General features: G+C 34.4%; 1 protein-coding gene and 1 pseudogene across 7 annotated transcripts in view; both read right to left on the bottom strand.

The window, feature by feature from the left end:
* The window catches only part of NOL4 (nucleolar protein 4), a 279,961-nt gene that overhangs the window by 143,790 nt on the left and 114,394 nt on the right, over positions 1-21,777 (bottom strand). For 2 of the 7 annotated variants that reach the window (XM_011361805.1, XM_023530939.1), the window contains exon 1: positions 5,766-5,939. The exons of the other annotated variants lie outside the window; for them this stretch is intronic. The gene's annotated coding sequence lies outside the window, so the exon portion shown is untranslated. Of the gene's footprint in view, positions 1-5,765; positions 5,940-21,777 lie in introns of those variants that run through there. 7 annotated transcript variants of the gene reach the window in all.
* LOC111741823 lies at positions 2,539-2,657 on the bottom strand (annotated as a pseudogene).

Here is a 21,777-nt window from a genome sequence, read left to right as displayed (position 1 = left end):
CACCTGGTACAGTACAAGTTTCTTTGTATTAGCTATCTCCTTTAATTCCCAAAACAATTCTATGAAATAGTTATTACACAGAAAAATTATATCTGCTAAGGCCTTCCTAAATGACCATCCCACAGCGTCTCCACACTTTCCTTTCTGTCAGTACTGTATCTTGTACTAATTTTTGGCATAGCACTTTTCACACTTGTGCAATAGGCGGAATAACATTGTGGTTAAGAGGATGGGTTCCGCAGTCAGAAAAACTTAGATTCAAGCCTAGGTCCGTCACTTACAAGTTGAGTGATTTGGACATATCTCTCATACAACAGGGGCAGGTATAGAATATACATTACAGAACAGTAGATATGATTATAATGAGTTAATGTTTGCAGAGCAACTAGCGCCATACCTGGTCCACAGGAAGGAAGGGTTTAGTATTATCTTTGAAGGGAGAGGCAGCCTCTGGTTTTCTTCATTTTTCCTGTAGTGTGCCTATGCAGAAGGAGGCCCAGAGTAAGGGTTTTAAATGTATGATGAATGAATGAGTAAATGAATAGATGGATGAATAATCTTTTGAATCTCAGAATAGCATTCTTTCTGTGAAAGCTCCAATTGTCTTCATCATTTTCCTCTTCCTGGAGTAGAATACGTTTCTGTGATAGTAAATGGCTGCTATCATTTATTAAGTACCTAGAGCAGTACAAGTTTCTTCATATTAGTTATTACCTTTAATTCCCAAAACAATTCCATGAAATAGTTATTAGAAAAATTGGTCCAGACTGTTTCCAATGGCCTGCTTATTTATAACACAGGGCACATATATATATAGATACCCAAGGCAAGAACAAAAATGATTGTTTCCTTATCATTACCTCTCCATGTAGTATCCAAAAAATGAGTTTCTACAATGCCTCATTTAAGAAATGAGAATGTGAGATGCAGAGTGAGCTGAAATAATGCCCTGCTATTAGTTTTATGACTTTAAAAATATTCCTTGACCTTTCTAAGCTTCAGTTTCCTCATTTCTAAAACAGAAACATAATAGTAATTATATGTGGCTGGCAGTATTGTGATAATTAAATAAGATAATGTGTATAAAAGGGGGCATTATATAAGACTAAAGGATGAATTTTCTTTGAGGAGAGAGGCAGCTGCCTCCCGACCATCCCTTCTTTGGGGTGTCTTTTTGAAAGCATAAAGGTGTAATAAGAGGACTGACCTTTTGATTTTCCGTGTGAGACTAGAACTTCTGACCCTTCAAACTCTAAATGCCTGCCTCTACATTTAGCTCAGGGGTTTCTTTCACAAGATAAATAGGAGATAATCACAGGTGCATCTGTTTATCTCTCAAGGCGCTAGAGAAGTCATTGTTCTTTATTCTACTTTACTGCATGTGTGAGATTGTTTCCAGAATTTGTGGCCACTTTTATGACACCTTATATCCTTATTCTATAATAAATTGTGTTTTCTTTCTTCTCTATAGGTACAGAAGGATCTTTTTTGGCAGCAACTATAAACTGTAAAGAGCCATAAAATGTTAATTGTTGAGGTTGTTATTGTAACTATTATAATTATTATTATTTCAGGTCTACACTGACAGAAAGTTATGCCAGTTAGCCACATAAAAAGACAATAAAATACTTCTGCCCTAGCTAATCAAATAAGTCCTACAAAAGTAATTTTCTCAAAATTCAGCTGAATAGGTACTTTTTTCCTATGTATTAAATTTATTTTTATCATATATTAATGCCAAGAACAGAATACAAAAGTTACCTTGTTAAAAAATATTAAATTTTAAAATTGTCAGACTCCAGTAATGAATGATAAACTTTTTTGATCATACTAAAAAGCTGTACTTTAAAAGGAAATATCATGTCAAGTTTTCACATATCCTAATTGCCATACACAAAAATTAAAGAGGAAACAAAATAGGGAGAACAGTAAAACAAATGCCAAAGATGCTATGAAATTTCATGTGATAATGTGACCTAAAATAAACTACATTATGGGTAAGTTAGATATAATTAAATGCAGTATTTGTTTTTTAAGGCTTAAAGATCAAACAAGATGTCTAAGATCAAATTTATTGCTGCCTCTATTATCATTACTGCTCTCCCCACAAAGCCCCTCTTCCTACTGACTCTCCCTATGGGACCCATGGGTTAGTAGTAGCACCCATGGGTTTCCAGGTTTGAAGGTATTTTAATACTACCCAATCCTTGGACAAGTCTGTCTTCTGTATTTGCTTTGTCACACTGCTTATTACAAGATATTTTGATTTTTCTATCAGTCATTTCCACCAGACTAAGTGTTTTTGAATGCCTGAACTTTAACATTTTGTTCTATAATTCTTATCATCTGTCTTGTCACCTGCCACTTGGCAGAAGTCAAATAAACCTTGGTTAGATTAATTAATACATGAAATTCCATAGATTGTATGTCTATGATTTCTTTCTTATCTATTTCCTACTTTTTTTTAGGCGAGGCAACCCTTGGTTGACAGATTGCAAGGAACTTGTCAGCTTACAATCCCTTATTTTTGTATTTTTTATGCCACAGCACCTGGTCTTCCTAGGTGGTCTCTCATCCAAGTACTAACCAGGCCTGACCCTGCTTAGCTTCTGAGATCAGATGGGATCGGGCTTGTTCAGGGTAGCATGGCCGTAGACTATTCCCTACTTTTGATATCAGTGCTTTTATGCTAGTTTAGGCTCTCAGTCCTAAGCACCTCCCCTATCGTCCATACCCTCTATTCATCCCATTCCACATTGGTAGGGTACAAAGCACTTGCTCCTATTTCTCACTCCTCGTTCACAAATGATCACTGACACTCCCGTCTACCTTCAAAAGTTTGTCATCAAAAGTATGCAGCCCAGACTGACATTCTGGCCTTTTTAGACCCTAACTTCAACAATTGCTCTAGCTATCGTCCCCATTTATGATGCTACCCATTTCCTTATGTGCAACCCTAAGGAAACGGATAAACCTAGCATCTTACATATTTGTCCTGAGACATATAGAATCAAACTTAGACAATATAAAGAGAAGCTTTTCACATCGGCATAAATCCCACAATTTAAAATAGAAAAGAGGAATTATTGCTAAATCACAGTTTTCTAGAGTGGCCTTTCTAACTTAACAATGGGTCATAGAATTGAATTTTACATGCATAAACATATTGAACCTTAATTTGATTTTTAAAAGCAAATACAAAAAGTGTTCATATCATAGGATAACCTCATGTGCCGAAGATTTTTATTTTCAATATTTACTGTAATACACATGTCAACCATCGACTGTACTGGGTAGTTTTAGAAGCTATTCTCAGATTACATGAAAACTGACTATTGTAAAATCAGATACTAAGGCTTCCCCTGTGGTCATGTCCCTTAGCAAAAGTTTCTACTGTAATTTTCCTGTGCCATTATTTCTTCTTTTCTTTTTTCAGTACTCCATTTTTCCATGCAAGATCTCAGACCATTTTCAGATCACCTACTAATCCCAGCAGAGCTTTCAATAGAACTTAATGTCCTAAAAATTTTTAATCTTAAACTGACTTTTGGATTTTCCCAGTGACATCTCAAACCTCTGAGACCAGTTCAAAAATGGAGCAACTTGTTTTTTTCAAAGATTCATGAAGGGATGGATGCCTTTTGAGAAATAATTAGGCTTTGGAGGAGGATCTGTTCCTCTCTCAGCAAGACCTTGACAGAATAGTAGGGGCCCCAAATCAAACTTGCCCTGGGGAGATACCAAATCTCCACCAGTCTTCAATTTACATTGGAGCATATGACTCCAGTTCAATCGCCACTTTATTTCCAAAAGAAATAAGCACCGAAGATGGGAAATGGAAAATTCAAACTAATATAACAATTTTTTGTTTTGTTTTTTAAAACTGATTAAGAATACCTCTAGAAAAACTTTGGTTAAGGTAGTGAATGGGCTAAATTCTTGACAACTATTTTTCAATTATTATTCAGTAATTTATATATGCTTTATTCTGTTATCTCAATAAATGGTGCCCATTTTTGTTAGCCATCCATCTTCTTTCCCAGTTCTATTTTATTAATTCTGAGCTTAGCATCCGATAGTGAACCCTAAGTTTCTCTCTTTTCAGCATAAGGTCATCGGTTTCCTCATTTTTGCCCAAGATCAATGAAGACAAATAAGTTACCCTAGATTGTTTTCGGCAGGGGAAGTGGGGGATTGAGGAGAAACAGCAGATTTGTTCTTTCTCTTTGTGATTTTTAAGGATCTATCCTGAACTATTGATAGTCATCACTGAAAAGAGATTGTCGAAATAATTAGCAATCATTTACTGAAAGGGGCTCCTGACTTCCTGCTTTGTCTCCATTTTCTTAAGAGCATCGGGCTTCTGCATAGTTACAACCTGAATGCTATTAAGCCAAGTATGACCCTTATAGTTTTGTATTTGCTCACATACAAGAGAATAATTTTATGTAGCCTTTTAACATGATTGTTCCTTCAAGTCTAAGACCTATGGTCTATTCTAGCATTAAGTTTTAGAGAAAAGGAGTATGTATGTGTGATCTGTCTCTGCTTTTATAGCAACACCCAAATCTCTCCCATTCTGATAAATAAAAGCAGCACACTTCAAATGGCAATTAAATATTTTTTATGATAATGACTATATTTAGCATAGACTGCAATACTGATTGTAGTGTGGTAGTACAATAGAAGCCTAGGATTTGGTACATGAGAAACAAAACCCAGTTTCTAAACATACATTATAAAAATATGGCCATGATCAAAACAATTGAAAAACATAATGAATGCAGCATAATACAATTTTTACTAGGAATACTTTAAATTGAAAAAAAATACTTTCAAGGTAATACACATTGATAGTCAAAACCATACAGTTTACATATTAGTAATATAGTATGTAAAATCTGTATATTCTTGAAAAAGTTTTTTTATTATTTTTGGATGTGGATGAAAGTATACTTTGAAGTAATTAAGTTTTTAAAAGACTAGACATCTCCATAATAGCTGTCAATATCAAATTTTCAAATCCATAACAAGATTTCTCAGCTATTAAGCTAAAATATATTGAATCTTTAGTAATTGTGGAAAATTGTACAAATACAAACCAAGGGGGGAAAAACTAAACAAACCCACATAGACAGCTCCCCCCAGAACAAAATCCATTTGAGGCAAGCAACAGAAAATCCTGGAAAATTTACACATTACATTGCTTTATACTGACAAATTGGAGCAGCAGCACCAAATAGAGAGCTAAATAAATCTTCCCCAAAGAATACCTTTTTATCATAACTACTGTAAAAGAACTACACCACTTGTATACTTCTAAAAGGATTTTCAAAAAAATGTATACATAATTGAAAAAGAACATTTGCAATCCTAAAATGAAATCTCATCACTTTTGGTGTTGGAAAAAACACACCTTTTTAGACATACGGATTTTTTCATGATTTTTTTGCTTTATGAAATTTTAAATTTAAAGGCATGAAAATCTAGGGTAAATAAATCAAGTGCAGAAGCATATAATATTTTGGGGGGCTTATCTAATTTTGACATGCTCCCAAGATTCTAATGGATGTTTCAAAAGTATCTAAAATTTTTCCTCAAGTTTCTGATGTGGTCACCCCTTTAAATGCCACCTAAACTAGGAAAACATTGGCAGTCTTAGCGGAGTCCCCTGCTGTCATTCTACTGCTGCATGGGACAGTTTTCAACAAGACTTAGACAAACCTCATTCATCAATATTCTACTCTGGAGGAACTGACACTTACTGTGAATTCTGCTCTTCAACTTAAATACCAGTGTCTGTGGAAGGCCAATTCTATCATTGCAGAGACAGCATCCCTCAGGCGAGGTCCAACCTTTCTCTCCAAGTGCACCCAGGGATTAGTCTGACTTCCCCTAAATTCTCTCCTTTGCACAGTAAGAGCTAATCTTTCCTGTATGAAGCAGGAGATGGTGTTGCTATGACAACAGAGCACATTCTAGCAGTGGGACTGAGGAGATGAGCCTTCAAAGACTCAGAGAAACATGCACTCAGTTTTCCTCCAGGGCGATGGGCTCTTTCCTTTAGGATTTAATCCCTCAACAAGTTTACTGACAGGCTGGGTTGTTGATTATCTATGCATTTTGCTACAGGGATATCACTGGGTAAGAACATGGCTGGAAGATCACAGAATTATTTAATAAAAGTATCATTCTCAGCTCTAGTAAATTCCAGTTGTATAGCTGCTTAAAAAACACTACCATCATTTAAATTTAAAGCATTCTGCTTACTCGAAGTTTTTTCTAAAATGATATTGTTAAAAACAGTATCGTCAAAGAGAGAGCTCTATCTTTTTTGTTTGCTTATATATCATCACCATAGTATCAACTTGAAGGTTAGATATGCGAACACACACAAACACACACATACACACACACACACACACACATACACACACACACACACACACACATCCATTTTCTCTCTCCAGCATCATCGTCTGGAGCCTTGAGGCTTGGGGTGGGGGAGGGGATATGCTAACAAAAGCAAATCCTTGCAGCCACATTTTGCATTCATGTATTAGCCAGAGAATAATCACAATAAGTGTTAATCATTTAGAAAAATAATCATCAGTGGAATTTAAGTGCCTATGCAACAGCAGAAGAGATTTAGTATCAGGTCATATTGTATGAGGGCAGGTTATATATATTTGCAAATACAGCAGTTACATTTTTTGGAAAATCATTAACACATACATTATTATACATTTTAAGCAGTTGATAGAGCATTTGAATAGTCTTAACTGTGTGCTGTTTTGAACATTTATTTTTCTTCAGTCCATCCCTTTCATTAGAAGAAAACGATACACGTGGGGACTGAAAAGTTTTCCCCTCTCAGCAGCAGAGGTTCAGTTTACTATACCACCTTGGTTTCCACCCAGGGAGTCATCCAAACTGTCTTTTTTCACACCTTGATTTCCCCACTATCCTTTCCATTTCTCAATCCTTTATGTCTGGAGCACTCTTACTACACGCCACCCTTCCCCCACACTCGGCTGTAATTACTCTCCTTTGTGGCTGAAGCAACATAATCTGCATCACCTACATCTACTGTTTTGAGTACAGAAAGAGAACAGGACTTTATGGATGCTGCTATCACTCACACGTGAGGGGATCTACAGCTTAGATTCATTGTCCTATGGGCCTCCTAGGAAAATCACTGGGCTACCTTTAGTTACTTCTTGTTTATCATCCAAATGTTTGTGAAAAGCCTTAAGATATGAACTACAATGCCAATATTGCAAATAATGCATGTATTTATATGTAGTAATTCATATAAAAAGGACAGGGCATTTTAAAACTCATTTGGATTGTGTTTTTAATTTCTATTGTAGTAAAAAATAACAGTTAAATTTGTTTAATGCATGCCTTGGTATATATTTCCAGGACACATATGTACTCACCTAATAGGTATAAGCAGAACATTTTTCCCTCATGATCCTATTCCCAGAGCTTGTTCTGAAGATACGTTCTTGTAATTCAAAAAGTTGCGGCAACTGTTTTCATTATGTTCATTATTATCTAATTAGTAAAAGGCTTTTTTTTTTTTTTCCTCCATTTTTCACTCTCATCTTCAGGGAAATGGGATAAATGCCAAAACATGTAAACAACATATGGTTTACTTTCAAAATCAACCAACCAGAATTACTTATTTCTGAAGAACCTCTTAGCTAAAAAAAAAAATGTTAAAGAAATAATTTCCTGCTCTAATAGCTAATGTTTACCATCTGCTAATCCTTTAAGAGTAACTACCTGAACATCAGTCATATTATAAATTTTCCAGCCCTCCTCTCCCTCAAAGACAGTATTACTTTTTTTTTTTAAGTTTTTTAAGTAGGTTATGCTGAGAGTGCCACAATTTAGATTTAAATTCTGAAAGCGAGTTATAACCAACTAAGGTTATCTACATGCTAGAAATCACTATTGTTAGAAGTTTAAGAGTCTTATTATTATCTCCCATGTATTATTTTCATGAACCCCTAATTTTTCAACATAATAATCAGTATAACTGTTAAACTACAATAATATATTTGTCTTGGAAGAAATATGATCAGGGAGAGTGGGGAGGAAGAGCTTTTTTCTCAAAACCAGTTTTGAAGCTAAACCCCAAGGCAGTTCTGGGGAAAGAGGCTGAGATACTGGGGCCCATGGCAAGGGGAGCGACGGGTGGGTCAAGAGCCATTTTCCAAGAAACCACCTATTCGTAGACAGGCTTAGGTACAGTCTCTAGACTTTAGCTGGACACTAAATACAGAGAAAACTACATTACTAATCTCTCTGTGCCTCAGTTTCCTCACTTTTAAAATGGAAAAATAATAATATTTATTTCATAGAAATCTTATACAAATTCACGGAGTAAACATATATAAAGTTCTCATATCAGTGCCTAGCACATAGAAAATGTTAGGTATTATTTAGGGTTTTGAAGACAGAGATTATATGTTATTCATCTTTGTTTCTGCTGTTCGTAACATGTCTGCTATAGGATATAGACTCAAAAATTTATAAAAATATTTTTCATATCATTTATGTGATTTTAATATCCAATAAAGCAAAGGGAATATGTAATATCTAAGAATACTAAAATATATCAGAAGAGAAATATAAATGTCTGTAAAACTATTATGGGTTTTTAAAGTTCAATAAATAAACATGTATTCAAGGAATGAATGAAATAAATTTTAAATATGTAGTCCTCTTGCATACTAATTCTATTTTAAGAATTATTTGCTGAACATTACAATAAGTATGATCATCTTTGAATATGACTGGCATAATCCCTTTAGATATTATGCTAGGTGCTAGGATACTAAGACTTAGATCACTGTCGCTGACTTCAGTGAGTTCACAGTCTAATGGAGGAAGAAGACATTTATTCAACACATACTCTATGTGCCAGGCACAGTGTGAAGTACAGGAGATATAACAGTAAACCAAACAGAGAGAAATGCCGTCTCTGGACAAGTTTACCTCTAGTGTATGTGAAACATGAGTATGTGTATAACTACTGGAAAGGAAAATAAAGCCAGATTTGGAAAACAGAAGTATGATAGAAAGAGATGAAATTTTAAGCACATATACAGAAAACAAGTTGATAATGGCTATAAAAGAACCAAAAAAAAAAAAAGGAGTCACGGGCCTGTGTGAACAGAATAGCTAACTCTTCCCTAAGGAATCTGGGAAGGCTTCACAGAGGGAGTAGTCAAATTCCAACTAAGAAATTTAAAACTCAATATGTAAGTTCTTGTTTTCATATCATATAGTATTTTTTTACATCATCTATATTAATAGAATACCTAATACAACGAGGTGAATATATAACCTCTAAAAATATTACAACTTGTCTAAAGAAATGTAAATCTCTTTACTAATTATCATGAGCTTCTAATATTCAAAAATGTTGTAGTCAATTAATAACATGTTATTCCAGCAACTGAAAGAATATTTGTGGAACTACAAAAATATTTTTCCCTTACTTTGATTACTACTGTCTTATTTTCCTAATACAAAAAATAACTAAGGAAGTATAATTATAATTTCATTTTGCTTTGTATAACAAAATAAATTCCAGATGGTTTAAATTTTTTGGAATATTACTCAGCCATACGAAAAGATGAAATACTGCCATTTGCAACAACATGGATGGATCTGGAGATTATCATGCTAAGTGAAATAAGTTAGACAGCATGTTAATAGAGTATCTAGGAGAGAACTCTGTCATGGTACAGGGAGGTAGGCATATGAAATCATCAAAGGAGCAATAGATGCAGCCATAATGGAACAGATTGGAGCAGGCCAATACCACCACTGAGAATAACCAGAAAAGCTAATTTTTAAAAATGTATGCCTGAAATCTGTTTAAGGGCTTCAGACAGATAACAGGCAACCAGGATTTGAGAGCTCAAGATCCCTGAGAGAAGGAAATCAGAGAACTGTGAGCCAACTTTCTTTAAGCAGCTTTTCCCTCAGGACAAATGCTGATTTGCAGGTGGAGAGAGACCAAGAATGTCAGTATACATTGCTAACAGGCAGAGAAGGGAGTAGAACTTTTGGAAATCTCACAATGCTATAAAGAAAAAAAAATGGATTTCAGGTTGAAAAAGGTAGCCAGGATGTGAGTCAAGATCTCAGAGAAAGGGCAGTAGCAGAGAAGTGAAACCACAACCAGATAACATTCCTGAGACCCTCTATTATTTTTCATACACAATCTCCATAATTTAATTGAAAACTTACAAGGCATACCAAGAAACAGGATCAAGATAAAAAATTGATTATAAAAAAAACAGACAATAGAGATACAGAGCTAACCAGTTGTTGAAGCTATCAGAAACAGATTTGAAATAATTGTATTATTATGTTAAAGAGGATAGATGAAAACAGGTGGGAATACCACCAAACAGGAATAAAAGGGAATCTAAGGAAATTCAAGAATTTTAAATATGAGATAATTAAAATTAGGCATTTAATAATTGGTCTTTACAGTGGATAATAGTTGGAGATACAAGTAAAAGTATTAATAAATTGGAATATAAATCAGTAGAGAATATTCAGGTTGAAACGCTGAATTAAGCACATGAAAAGTAGAGAAAAGTGTGTTAGAAATATATAAGAAACAGAAAAATAACAATATCTTTGATACGCTGATAAATGTTTAACAACCAGTTCTCCAAAAACTGTGTGCATATATTATAAATTTCATTTATATAAGGGATGTGTGACATACAATCCATAAATAATAATAAAATACACAATATTCTCTATTTGTAAATGCTACATAGCAAAGTGATTCTCTCAGAATATTTGGCTTTCTATCAACGTCGGGGTAATGTTCAAATACTTTACCATGGCAAAACGAGTGTTAGAAATCACCTATTATATTTAGAACACACATAACACACACACACCCCTAGCATATATATGCCAGATATTTGATAGAATTTAATCTTCACAGCATCTCTCTGAGATAGAGTATTGTCCTCATTTTATAAAGTGCCCCTGGTTCAAAGCTCTGTCTTCCTCTTCAACCTTCTTTCTCAGCATTTACCAGGAGTCTGTATTTTATTTTCATATTAAATAACTGGAAGTTCTCAGAACACATCAGACCTTCCCTCTGACACCATGTCACATATAATGTCCTTTTCTCTTACTCACTCTCTCTATCTCTGTCTCTGTCTCTGTCTCTGTCTCTGTCTCTGTCTCTCTCTCTCTCTCTCTCTCTGTCTCTCTCTCTCTCTCTGTGTCTCGCTCCCCACCCTGCCGCCTTCTCATTGCCTGGCATATCCTTCTGCTTCTCATTCACTGGCTAATTCTGATTTTTCCTTTAAGGTCTAGCTCAGCATCCTCTTGTTCTTGGAAGACTCTCCTCAGTGCCTCCAGATGGACGGATGCCTTTTGTCAGTGTGTCCACAGTACCCTGTGCATATCATAAGCACTGTCTCCTGGAATTGTTAGTCGTCAAAAAAAGCCTTGAGTGATATGTGCTTCCCACACTTTTCCCCTTGTGAAATACTCTCCCTGAATCTGAGCTTGTCTGGGACTCACTTTAATCAGAAGAATGAAGAGGAAGTGACCCTGTGGAAGTTCTGGACCTAACTGTTAAGTAGGTCTGGCAGCTTCTACTTCCGTACTTTGTGGGCTCCTGAGCCTCCAGGTTAAGAAGTGTCACTACCTATTGGAAAAAAACATGTGCAGAAACCATGTGCAGAACTGTAAAGAGAGGCCACACAGAGAAGAAGCCCTGATAGAGTGAAAGAAACAGGCTTGTCTGTCTCAGTGTCCCAGTGTCCCTGTGTCCCAATGTCCTAGCTGAGATGAGCCTTCCAGCCTACCCCAAGCATGTGAATGAGCCACCTCTGATGGTCCAGACCAAGAAGCCCTCAAAGGACTGCAGTTCTAGCAAACAATGGGAGAAACAGAAGCACTACCAGCTAAGCTCTGTTAACTTGCAGAACTGTGAGATAAAATGGTTATTGTTTTAAAGGACTGTGCTTTGAGGTGGTATTTTTACACAGGGGTAGTTAACCAGAATAGCGTGTCCTGCAGTCACTGAAGAGCGTGAGAGTAGAACTCACATCACATCCACTCTTGTACTCACAACCACTAGAGTGGCGCTTTGTACAGGATGGCTCTCAATAAATGTTTACTAAGTTCAATTAATAAATTCAGCTCTCCTCAATTTCAATATAGAAAAACCTCAAAACTCCCTGTTTTTAAACTTTAAATTTTGAACTAATTTTTAGAGATATTGCCCTACATATTTGGGAACTTAAATTAATCCAATTTCTATATCAATTGGATTAACTTATTTACATATCCCCACCCCTACTGCTTAACTTCCCCCTCCCCTCACTATTTTATTTTTCTTTTGTTTTTTTTCCCTCATCAAAATACTATGTGTTACTAATTTATGGTCTCTTCCATACCACTCCTTCCTCCCATTAAAATATAAGTGCCCAGAGGGCAAGGCAAGAGATTTTTTTCCTATTTGGTTTACTGATTTGTCTCAAGTGCCTAGAACAACAGATGCACAATATTTGTTAGTTGAATTAATTCATTATTTTAAGAGGAAATGGACATCTTTGTGAGCTATACTGTAGAGAAAACCAGGACTTAGAGAAAGTATGTAGTTGGTGTCTAAGGAGGAAGACTACATGACCTGAGACAAGAAATTTTACTTCTCTGTATTTTGGCAATTACTGCAGAGGGAAAATCCAGATGGAAATGTAATAATGTATATGAAACACCCTGACCTCTTCAGAATACAGGTCCTAGGTAGATGCAGAAAGATATCACATTCTGCCTTACTGTGTGATTTATTCCAAATTGCAAAAGTATTTCTCAAGATTCAGTATTTTTATTTCAGAAAACAAAACTTCAAGTTAACTTAGTGGAATTTATAAGGCTGACATGCTCTCAGTGGCCCGAGTTTCAAACAGAAAGAAACCCTAAGATGTCTTATAAAAGAAAACAGCTTTATATTATCATGTAGCAGTCACTTACATGTATTATAAAGTATAAAAATGTCAGAGAGATGATAATTAAGAACAAGGAGAATATACATGTATTTAGTCACTAGTTCACAATAAATATTTTAAAAATGTTTACTGGAAATTTGTTCAGTAAATGAATAAACACTAATCCTACATATAATAATTTAAATAACATTAAGATAATAAGCATTATCTTAATGGTGCTCTTCAAGATATAGTGGATAAGAAAAATGGGCAAAAGAAGAAAATGAGGTGTTATTACCAACATTCTAATCCTGTAGGCTTAGCTGTCCGAGGAGAAAAGAGCTCTCCTAGTCTCTTATATTGTTCATTACAGTGGTTCTAAGTGGAGGCAGCTCAAGAACTCTTTGGAAGAATATTATTATATGAGATGACCTCATGGGATGGTGAACAAGGGCATTAAAATACTCCCACAAGAAAGTCAACCAGTGGTCTGGCTAAACACTTTCTTTTGAGGCACATATTCAGCACTGCTACAGTTTCACTGTTGAGTTGATTATACAGTTGGCTTAGGGAGGATAAATTTGTTGTTTTCTTTAGTTAACATTATTTATCATAGTTACTACAACTCTTCTAGATATGTCATTAGTAACTAACTCTTGCTTCAATTACCAAGACACTAATTGTGTATTATTTAGAATAATATACACCAGAAAAGACACTGTCTATCACAAAAGGAAAAAAGATAAAGCAGAGACATGGAAGAAGTGAAGCAAGGACAAGATTGGGTGAGGTAAGAAAAACGGGCAAAAGAAGAAATGAGGAATTAAAATAAATGTCAAATATTAAAGCCTAAAATATTAATAAGTAACATGAAGATTCCTGTGAAAGAACAAAAGAAGAAAAAGCACTGAAGTCTCACAGGAGATAATGAAAGATAATAGTTAAATACTTTAGAAAAGTACAGAAATATAGCCCTTTGAAAATTTTAAAATGTAAAATATGTAATATTATTAACAGTAGTAGAATTGTAACATATAATTCAATAATTATGATATAAATCAATCATTATATAAATTTCTGTAGTTTGTCTTTATCATTATTATTAGCCATAATAAGGGAAAGCAAGTAAACAGAAGATCTGTATCTAATCCAATTATCAAAATGAGCATATCTGGGTTTTAAGATAATCATTATTAATATGTTAAATGATTTATAGCAAAAAAATAGTATACTGGATAAAATACTAGCATATTTCAGTAGCAGACTGGAAGCTCTAAAAAAGTACCAAATGGAAATTATGAAATTGGAGAATAGTGTCAGAAATTAAAGTTCATTGAGTGAGTTTCACAGAAGATTGGACATAGCTAAAGAAAGAATAAGTGAATTTGAAGCCAAGTGAAAAGAAATTAAATTAAAGCACAGAGAGAAAAAGATTGTTAAAAAATGACTCTCAGTAATTTGTGATATAATGTCAGTTAATATACATGCAGTTATGCAACTGGAATCTCAAAAGGAAAGAGAGTAAATGGGACTAAAATTTCTTGGAGGAAAAAAGTCTGAAAAAATGAAGAAAGCAATGAAAAATCTCAACTCACAGCTAACAAACTCTACAAACTGTATGTAAACAGATTTTACACACACACACACACACACAAGCGCACACGCGCGCACACATACACACGCAAAACCTTGGCACATCATAGGCAAATGGCTGAAAACCACAGATAAAAGAAGATGTTAAAAGAAGACAGAGACAAAATATATCAATAAAGAATGAATATACAAATATGCAATGGTCAGACAAAATACAAAAACAGAACTCTGACCCACAATCTGCAGCAACCATCCCCGGAAACTAGCCCCTTTTCCATAGTAACTAAACCAGGAAATCAGCTTCTTTCTATAAGTCAGACTTATAGGAAGTCAGACAACTATCTCTAGTACCCAGCCTACAAAGTTGAACAATAACTCCTGTCACAATTGGTCCAAAATGGCCAAGATTTGATTAATAACTCACAGCTTCCCTAATTTTTGTCCCCACATCCAATTTAGAACCAACCAGAGGAAGCCCTACGCACTCCTACCTAATTGCATAAGGTGTCCCATGTCTACTAAGCCCACCACTAGCTTCCCCATGCCAACTACTTCCAATCAGAACATACCTAAAGCCTTTTCTTTTCTTCATTATAAAGCTTTCCTATCTTTCTGCCTACCTCTGAGTCTTTCACAAACACAACTGAAAGTGGCTGACTTGCTATAGCAAGTTCCGAATAGCCTTACCTGTTCTCCTTTGGTTGGTCTTCACTCATTTCCACATAATATACAGAAGAACAAAAATGACTGCTGACTACACATAACAGTTCAAACCAGAACACAAAAAAACAATCTTTAAAGGGTTTTAGAGAAAAATACTCATACCCTAAAAGTCTACAATCAGTGAAAAAGTCCTTGAAAATTGCAAAACAAATATAGATCTAATAAACAACAGCTGGGAGAATTTGTCACTAGCAGACTCTATACAACAAAAAGATAAAGTAAATCCTTCAGTACAAAGGCAAATAATTCCAGGTGAAAACATAGCTTGAAAGTGAAAAATTATAAATATATAGAAAACATAAAAGATCATTTTTAATCTTTCTCTATAACAGGCTATCAAAAGTAAAAATAGTAATATAAACATAGAGTTTATAAATTATGAAGTAAAATATGAAAGCAATAGCACAAAAAAGGTAGCACTTGGAAATCTATAATTCTAAGATTCTTATATTAAAAATAAAATGGTAAAGTAAGAATTCAAAGCATGCTATAATAAGGTAGATATACATTGATCCTTACATTCAGATTGTTTTCTTTATTACAGATGTAGTCATAATTATTTTGGCCAATGGGAAAAGGAATACCAAAACTTACACATTTCCCCTCCTCCTTTTCCCAACAAGATGACACCATATTTTTAATTTCACTTTTCATCTTTACAAGAGAAGGGGGCTGAGCTGGATTGGAATGAGAGAATGATGAAAGAGACATTTCTCCTAAGCTTTGCAAGCTGGGACTCTTCAAAGTACTTACTTTAGATGCAGGGGACTCTGAGACTACAGGGTGTGTCTTAGCTCTTTAAATATCACCTGTGCTCCATTAACGGAAGACAGAAAAGTCCCTTGAACAATATTTACTGAACATCTCCTAAGCACGGAGTTCAAAGACGGGTTCCTTAATTCTTTCACACAGATCTCAATTACTACATTCTCTTAGCGAAAAGAATGTAAAATGGCAAATCATATTGAGTAGCACAATAACATTTAGTACTTCCAGAGTCCTTAGCCAAATCTTCTACAAAAATAGTGGCTGGTAACATTTATTATTTCTAACAAAATAGAAAGCTTCTATTTTTAGCAGTGTGACTGATAACGACATCAGTCCTTGAATGGAGAATTCTGCTTATGTTTGATTTATATGAACACTGCAAAGTCCCTGAAGGTATATTCACAAGTCAATGTGAAAACATGTAACACCCGGCAGTAAATTCTTGCTTTAGAATCAAATAAAATTCATATAGTCTACTGAATAAAAAGCAAGACAGACATTTCTTTAACTAATGCTACCACATAAACACACATACACACACATATTTACGTGTGTATTAAAATAAAGTACCCAGTGCCTACTAACCACTTAAGTTAATAGTCACTATATGGTTTTAAACACAACTTGTGAGGAAAAACAAAAACCTAAAAAGACCAACCACACAAGAATAAAAACCCCAAACTGCCAAAGACCCTTATTTTAAGTTGAATTATAGTCCGCAGAAGGAAAAATACATATAACAAAGAAGGAATTCATTTAAATTCATATGAAATCATTAATTTTAAATAATTGTAGAAATGAAGGACGTTGGAAGAAATTTGATATCCGTAGACCTCTAGTGGTTATTAGAGTAATTGATAATTTTACTATTTTCCATTGTTGCTTCTTTCGACATAAAACAGTGTCCAAGTGTTCCAGGATACTACCTTCCAAAGCAATAGTGCAAACAGTAGCAAATATCTACTCATGTCTTTGAAAAAACAAAATAATAAAACTAACTTTCTAAGTATGTCGACCACAAACTACCAAAAAAATATATTCTATTCTTTTTACACTTAAAAATACCTTTACAGGTTTTTAAATCTAGAGATTTACTTATTCATTTTAAAATGATTTTCATGAAAAAGGATTCAATGTATATTTGTGTCATTTCTTCTAATCTTGGATAATTGAAATATTTTTGTACTTTCTTAAAGCCAAGATGTTTCAGTATAAATTTAAATATGTGAGCAATGAATATATAATTTTACTTGTAATGGAGACAATAAATACATGTTTTCTCTTTATGGTAGAATGAAATGAATGTCTGCATTGATCAGGTCACAGAAACTCACATTAGGTGGACACGAACTGGATTCTAATTGAAAGTGAAATGTCTCAGGTGAAGTTAATTTCCTTCTTCTCAATTTAAGTCATTCATATGAATGATGACTTTTGCCCTTTGTTAATAAAGAGAATTGGCAAATTAAAAGGATGTCTTGAAGCAGCATCATTCTCAGGTGACACTAGATGTCATGGATATAGAACAACTCCCATGAGACAATGACACACACCCTCAATGCCACTACTTCAACAAACCATTTCCCACAAGTAAGAATGTGTTCTTTTGCTACATACAATCAAATAATTTATTTGAAAAAGGTAAGTATAGAAGACTAAACATTTAAATAAGTCATCTTCCACAGAACTATGTATATATAACAAGTTAATATGAAAAGCAGTAATTCAATAATTATTCATGTAGAGTCAAAATATATAGCATAATTTCAAAACATTTGTCTTGATCTGGAGGAGGATTTCTAAATTGCTTAATGATCCCTTATAAAAGAACATAGGTACAAAATGAACCTGCTTTCTAGTTTCCCACGAGGTATTAAAAAAGGAGGAAAATTCATCAGGATGATAAATTGAAGGTAACTGAAGGTTAACTTCTGCGCTCTGCCTCAAATTTAATGATGACTGTTACTGACATTTGCATTCTGTATAGCACTAGTATAAACTGACCAGGTCACCAACTAAAATGCACACAAAAGGGCATTTTTCTTTTTAATCGAATTCAGTTTATTTGTCTCACTTCTGGTTAGGGAGGGAAATTTATGCCAAATTAAGGTAGTTCAGTCATTTTCAGTGACTATTCAGTTTTTATATAACTATTCAGTCTCCTGTAAACTAGGAGTCTCAGTGACAAAATGGCCTATGAAGCTTGGGAGGGTAGTGAGAACGAAAAGGCGGCCAGTTTACTCTATCCTCACTGTCCTTTAAGGAAGAGTGGCTTTCTCATCAGATGTCTGTCCTCGCTGAATTTGCTGATGAGCATGGCCCTGCCAGGGCTTCCAAGTGATAGATCCCGGACATTTCATCCCAATCATGGAGAATCTCCCAGTTCACCAAACTTATCTGCTTCCTCCTGCCATCTCATCCCATGCTGGTGGCGTATGTGTTTCTGAGACTTGACTTTGGCCTGTTACCTAAGTACCTCATGGTATTCTATTGTACTCTTCAGATGCCATGTTGGACACAGGGCATTTCTCTGTGACGTTTGCAGTCTTCTGGACTACACCCTGGGTAATGAGGCCCACGCTCATTCTGTTCTTTTATCTTTCAAGACTATTTCAATTACCCTGCTGCCCTTGCCAAGGCCAGGAGGCATTTCCCAGAGAATCTTGCAACTCATCTCTCTAAATTGCTCTTTCCCACATATAGTTGGATTGTTAAGTTCTTTTGGGAAGAAAAAAAAGTTCTTATGTAATTATGCATTTTTGTCCTTTCTATAATTTATTCATTCAGACCTCTAGTCTTTTGCTCCTATTTAAATCCAATTTCTTAGAATTCTATTCTATGTTTAGATCTTGCCAGTCAGTAAAAGCCATGGTTTTAGTGTATATCTATGCTATTAACTTTAAAATAGCTACTTAAGCAAGCAAAATCCAAGCAATTGATTCTTTATTCTTTCTACACCAAGCTTAGCCTGAGGGTAGGTCATTTGGAAAGCTCCGAATTCTTCTTGAAAAAAGACGTGGCAGCAAAAGTAAAAGGCTTTGAAAAATGAAGCACACATCGTTTAAACATCAAAACATTTCCCCATTATACCATAACAGTTTACAAAGCACAGTGGCATTTGCACATGCTGTGCCTGAAGTGTTCTTGTGCCTCTTTTCACCTGTGAACTGTTGTTCATCTTCTGGATCTAAGTCACTCTTCTCAGAGGCATTTCTAGCTACTCCATGGCCAGGATAAATCAGTGCCACTGCTATATATACTCTCCAATGAGGCTCCTTCCATTCATAGTGGTTGCTGTAAGTTGTAGTTATAAATTTTGTGTTGTGTCCCTACCCTACCAGACTCTATATCAATGTTAATAGTGTAGCCCCCTTTTATGTTTTGTCCATTGCTAAATTCTCAGCACTTCATATAATTCTGACACACAGAGATGGTCAATAAATATTTGTTGTAAGTGACTATATTATCTTACTGGTTCCTAACATAGATCCTGTGATATTAATAAAGCAAATATTACCCCTAATAGAAAATGGAGGACTCTTGTGAAATGGCATGCATCAAGACATGCAGGTTTTGTCTCAGAATTGGGATCTAAACTTTAGTCCTGTGAACCCTGACCCACTGCCATACATTGTACCACATCCTTGTTCATTGTCATCTTTAATAATAGTTGGAAATCTGCTTTATATTCTTAGTAAGCACTTAACGGGTTAAAACATTATTTTTAGTAGCAAAAAGCAGCATGGTTTAACAGAAGGAAAACAAAAGACAGGATTTAATTTTGAAATGAGAATAATATGTGACCCAAGAGACCACTTTGACTATTAAACTGTATGATAGCTATTATTATAACATCACACAAGAGGGTAAAAAACTTTTTTCAAAAGAAAGCTAAAATATCTTGTCTATCTGAAAGTTATTTATAAAATTTTCATAGACAGAATAACATTTCGTAGTCTTCTTTTTAAGAAAATAGGAGTAGGCCCTTGTTTATAGAGCAAATTCAGGAGCTGGCTTATTTCAGATTACGCGATTGACAAACCCTATAAAACATATAGAGACATTCATAATCGTTGACAAAAAATAAGTCCAGCTGTTAACTGGTTCTATTATTAACCTCTGAATATAGGCTCTCAAAGTTACAGTATCTCACAAGCATCTAATAAACTTTATTGGTCTTTTCACAAATGCAAGTAATTTCAATTTATAATAGTAAAATTTTCTTTTGAAGTTTGGTGTTTTATTTTCAAAGTTTGCTCACATTTGAATAGAGCTGAATATTCTATTATATAAATCTACTTAATCTGGATAATTTCCACATTATGCACACTTTCATATTATTTTTAAGATGTTTTATTAGATTAATATGACTATTATTATCATATAAAGTATGTTCTTTAAGACATGTGAGTTGAATGATTGATATTTCAAAATAGCCTATTCATCTGGATGCTTTATGTAGGAAAATAATACTCTTCATTGAAAAAATGTATAACCTTTATTGTTATTTCATACAGAGCAAAGCTGAAATATTATCCAAAAAAAAGCTTATAAAATAAGATAAATCGTTACTGTCATAAGTGGATGGCTATGAATGAAAAGCTTGGTCTTATTATTTAGAATAAATCACAGTAAAATAAAATGAGAAGATGCAAAATAATAAATGCAGTAGAGGAGGTCAATCACAATTTTCTATTGTCCTTTCCATACAAGAGAAGAATAGGGGAAATAAAAGAAATTGTCAAAAGTCAATTACATATTTTAACAGATAAAAGGAAATATGAATTTTAAACATAAGGCGATTATTGCCAAGAGATATTATTGAAATAAACAGAATTTAAATTTGCTACTCCTGCTTGAGAAAGCTAGATGAAACCAATAGATTTCAATGGCTAGAAATAATAATTCTTCGTGACAATGCAGAAACGGAGGACATGTGCGTGAAAATAGGAGAGTATGGGGAAATGTCTACTAGTAGCTATTAAGACAGATTAAAAAGCACAAGGAATACTAAAATATTAGCCAGAATATTAATTCTCTGTTCAGAAAATAAGAACATGATGGATGGTTGACCATTCATGGCATAAAATAAAGTGTGTTAGGAAGCATAAGTTACAGAATATATTAAATTCTGGTTACAGAGGTGGACTTGTGGCAACTTAGAAACTCCTCTTTAAAGACATAGGCTCAGGTCCAAAATGTCTGTGTTCGATTATATTTCAACCACTTAGAAGCTGGATGATGACAGGCTGGTTGCTTAGTTCAGCCTCAGTGCTCTCACCTGTACCATAAAAATAACAATAGTACCTACCTCACAGTATTGTTATGAAGACCTAAAAAGTTAATTCTTGGGACAGAGACTGGCATACAGTAAGCAATCAAGACATTTTAGTTCTTGTCACCACCTGTCCTTACTTTCTGTTGGAAATATCTTAAAACAATAATTTGATTTTAGATGGTTGACACTCAATGAGAATTTAAATGTTTTTCGCCAATTGTAAAATAGAATTATGCACATGACATTTCAGATAAACTGCCATTTGGACATACATTAAGAGTAAGCATGTACTCACTAAGACCAGCTGAACTCTCAAGTATCTATAATGGTATTTTCATTTCTCTGCATTATTTTGTCATAGACTTGAATAAAGACTGAACTATACAGTGATGAGTACTATTTTTTACTCTGAATGACACTAGG

The sequence above is a fragment of the Pteropus vampyrus genome, unplaced genomic scaffold (genome assembly GCF_000151845.1).
Source record: "Pteropus vampyrus isolate Shadow unplaced genomic scaffold, Pvam_2.0 Scaffold3, whole genome shotgun sequence".
NCBI lineage: Eukaryota > Metazoa > Chordata > Mammalia > Chiroptera > Pteropodidae > Pteropus > Pteropus vampyrus.
The sequence above is the reverse complement of the archived record's forward strand: the minus strand, read 5'-3'. Positions and strand labels throughout refer to the sequence as shown.